The sequence below is a fragment of the Muntiacus reevesi genome, chromosome 17 (assembly GCF_963930625.1).
Source record: "Muntiacus reevesi chromosome 17, mMunRee1.1, whole genome shotgun sequence".
Taxonomy (NCBI): Eukaryota; Metazoa; Chordata; class Mammalia; order Artiodactyla; family Cervidae; genus Muntiacus; species Muntiacus reevesi.
In genome coordinates this window covers 29,176,119-29,180,555 of record NC_089265.1, presented here as the reverse complement: position 1 = coordinate 29,180,555, position 4,437 = coordinate 29,176,119, and the positions used below count along the sequence as shown (strand labels likewise).

Here is a 4,437-nt window from a genome sequence, read left to right as displayed (position 1 = left end):
TGTATCTTGGTTAATAAACCATTCCTTGATCCAAATTACTAAGATAATTTTCCTCCTGTGGTTTTAAAAAATGTGTATGTATCTTTACATTTAGTTGTTTTTTTTCATTTGAAGCATTTTTGTTTTGCTTTTTGTAGCAGAGAGTTACTCTTATTTTTTAATCTATATGGCAACCCGATAGTTCCAGTACTATGTATTGCTATATCTGTGTTTCCTCTACTGATTTGTAACATTTTCATCATATATTAGGCCTCCTTGATAATTCTAAGCTTTCTACTGTTTCATTGACCCATTTATTTGTATAGTACTGAGAGTACTATTTATCAAACAATATAGATTTGTATGTCTCAATGTAAATGTTCCACTTTGTCAAAGTGTATTTGGCTAGCCTTTAGGCTTTGCCTCCATAAAACTTTTAGTAAAAGTGTGTCAAGTGCCAAGATAGATTGCTTAATAATTTTTATTAGAATTTGTATGTATTTGTCATAAGATGCCAATTATTTCTGCCCATCATTTCTTGCTATTAATTCCAGGCTTTTTAATCTCTTTCTACAACATTTTGTAATTTCCTCATTAAGATCAGGCATATATTTTATTGTATTTATTTTTTAACATATTATGTTTTTGTTGTTATGATAAATGAGATTTTTTTCTATTAAATTTTCTATTTGGTTAGTGATAGTGATTAGAAGCATCATTGATTTTGTCTGCTGATCTTATATCCAACAATTTTGTTGAACTTACAAATTCTATTAATATCTATAGATTTTCTTGAATTTTCTAGGTAGACATTCATGTTGTCTACAAATAATGCATCTTATCTTTACTTTTCTATGTCTTTTCATTTTGGTTAGAAATTTCAGTATATTACTGAATAGCTGTAGGGTCATCCTTATCTTTTCCTGATTTATGTTAAATGTGATGCTTGCCATGGATTTTTGGTGATATTCTCTATTAGACTAAGGAAGTCTACTCTTAGTTTTCTGAGAATTTTTATTGTGAATGTGTGTAAAATATTATCAACTGATTGTTTTTGCATCAATAGAGACAATTGAGGTTTTTTCCTTTACTCCCTTAATACAAATCACAGTTAATGATTTTATAATGTAAAGGCATCTCTTTTGCCTGGAGAATCCCAAGGACAGAGGAGCCTGGTGGGCTGCCATCTATGGGGTCGCACAGAGTTGGACCCAAGTGAAGCAATTTAGCAGCAGCAGCTATATAGCTGAAATAAACCAGTGATAAAGAATCTGCCTACCAATGCAGGAGACTCTAAAGATGTGGGTTCGATCCCTGATCAGGAAGATTCCCTGGAGTAGGAAATGGCAACACACGCCAGTATTCTTGCATGGAAAATTTCATGGAGAGAGGAACCTGGCAGGCTATAGTCCATGGGGACACAAAGAGTTGGACATGACTAGGAATGCACCCACATATCATTATCATATATATTATATGATTCTGATAAATTGTTATTATTCTGAGTTTACTGTTGAGTCTTACTATTATATTAACATGTTTATGTCTGTATTCATAAGTGAGGTTAGTTTATTATTTATTACAACTGCCTGTTTTTAACGTTAGTCTCATGAAATGAATTAGGTAGCTTTACCTCCCTCTCTTATTCTTTCACACTTTTCCTTCTTTCTTTTTTGATTTATTAAAAATACTGAAACAGATTATCTTGCAAAGGCACATGGTAAGGCAAGAGGATTTGACTACCTATTGTTTAGTAGTTGATGATTCAGGGTTTCTGAATTTCTTTCTAAGTCAACATTAATAAGTATTGTGAAGAGAACTTTTATTTCCATTGTCTGAAGTTTTCTTGACATAAAATTGTTCATTGTATGTGAACCATGCTTCTTTTAATTACTAAAATTTGTTATTTGTATAAACTATTTTTCTTGGTTGATTTACTGAATTATTTTCTGATTGCATTGACATTTTCAAATAAATTGCTCTAAAATTTGCTTCTTTATTCAGTTGACTCTTTACTAGTTTATCAGTTTTGCTCTGTTTCTGATTGTTTTGCTCTTTTATCTTCTATAGGTTTTCTTTCTAGTTTTTCAATTTTAATTTTTGTTATTTATTCTGTATATTTTATAATTTCCACTTGACTTGTCAGTTATTTGTGTATGTGATTCATAGTTTCAAAAATATGTTCAAACTAAAAAATATAATTTATTGCTAATTTAATTGCAGTAATGGCTAGAATGCTTTCATTTGATCTTTTTCTACCCAGCTTCCCCATTAATGTTGCCACCATTGTATTTTACTGTCTCCTTTAACAATATTTCACTTTTATAATCAACCATTATTTTTTCCATGCATTTTCCTATTATTCCAGAGCATTAGTTTTATGATTTAAAAAATCTGCTTCAAAATTAAAAATGTAGAAAAGGGCCGATGGTGAATTTCTCTGTCATTTTGCTCTATCTAACCAGTTCCCTTCTCCTTGGAAAGTTTCAAATTTATCAATTTCTTAAATATATGGAGGTAGTTAATCAGGGAAATATATTTCAATAAAACCTCTAAATACATGTCATTATGGGCAGAGAAAAGGCTATATGTGCAGTTAATAAACCCCAACTTGAAGGGATATAAAATTAAATAAAGCATTGTTTATAGATATGAAAGTACTTAATACAACTGACACAATACATGTTCAAGCAATGAGAAAAATACATACAGATTGTATTAATTGTTTTTGGTTTATGCAATTTTATTGAAGAAAAATAAATCAGTTACTAGCAGAGCTATTAGTTGATCATTCATCCCTTGACAACTTACATCATTTATTCAGTGATATATTAAACAGGGTATTGGAAGATAGATTAACTAATAGCTCCAGGCCTCCTAACAATTTAAGTGAAAGTTTTAAAATGTTTTGAGACCCTATTTTGGAATACAAAGAGTGATTGACTTCCAATTTCCATTCTCTGTAGAACAAGAACAGTTCATTCCTTTACTGACATGCATAAAATACATCACATTTTCTGTTCTGCTGATGTTATAAATTCAATACCAATTCTCCAGGCACATCAGTTATGAGTGTAAAGTATATCATGTAACCTCAAATCCCTAACAGTGGAAGGCTTAAACCAGAATGGATGCTGCTAGAATGATGCTGCTTCCCTTGATCTGACAACTCAGCATCCATCTCTCTCCCTGTCAGATGATTCTTCAGGATGTTAGAGCAGTGTGGAATGGTTTTAGTCTCATAACCAAGTTAGAGTGAAGACACTGGCCACATAATACACATGCTCCACAATACATATACACATAATACACATACACATATACATAATACACATGCTTCTGAATCTTGGGCAACTCTTCTCTTGTAACTACTTTACAGTTTCTAAAAGCCATTATTGTCTAAAGCTGGAAGAGCTTAAGTCTTCTCAGATGAACGTGTGAATAAAAGGAGGGAAGTAAACAAAAAATAAAATTAAAAAAGATAAGGTCTGATAGGGGAGCAGCTGGATAAGAAAATCAAAAAAGGAACAGTAATTTAAAGTTTAATCCAGCTTCAATGCAGGTTATTCTGACTTTAAGGAAGCATCACATGGCATACTTCTGAGTCCATTCCTTAGACATTCTGTTGTACTTATCTCTGTCTGTTTTACAGATCCATGCAATCTCTGGCACTAGGGGGTCATCTGGGTTTGGATCACATAACAGTGAACAAATGGATAAAAGAACTTTAGAAATAGATCAAGCAGGAGACCACTGTGATCTTAGACTATCGAGACAAATGCTGCCTTTACCGTTAATATTTGGATAATAAATTCTTGTTGTAAATGCAACCTGAGGTGGTTTGGATGGATAGTCTGTAGGAAAATGAATTGTTAAAAAGAATACAGCGCCTTGATATGGGCTGTCGTTAGGTCCCATAATTGTGGCTTGTCAGTGAAACACATCATCCCCAAAAGGACCTACAGAACATTGTGCTGGAGGGTCACAGGCCAAATCACTAAGTTCCTTATTAATCTGTCTCAGCGCCATGGTCTGCTTTTTGTCTGGCTCCTCACTGTCTCAGTGTGTGCTCAAAGGTCCAGCCAAAACTCTGGATTATTCTGGAGGCTTGGAAGGATTGTCTCAGTCTCACACCAGCTCTGCCAGACACAGACGCTTGGCATTGAGGAGGCGGATCTCGGGAGAACCTTGAGGCTGGTTAATAGGAACTGTCTGTATTAATTATTATTAGGGCAAATTTATGATTTTTATGGGAGGCTGGATAGTCATTAGGAAGACAGATTGATCATCAGATACTCTTGGTTTAGAGTCTTTGCTTTGCCACTTTCTAATTGTGTTGTCTTGGACAAGTAAGTTTAACCTCTCGAATTCTCAGATTTACTATGAAATGGATGTCACAATTATATTTAACCTTTTAGAATTTTCACAATTAAGTGAAATCATGGATACAGAGTGTAG

At 33.2% G+C, this 4,437-nt stretch overlaps 1 pseudogene; it reads right to left on the bottom strand.

The window, feature by feature from the left end:
• Positions 1–3,564: 3,564 nt before the first annotated feature.
• Positions 3,565–4,008, bottom strand: LOC136148554 (ubiquitin-conjugating enzyme E2 D3 pseudogene; annotated as a pseudogene).
• Between the last annotated feature and the right edge of the window lie 429 nt (positions 4,009–4,437).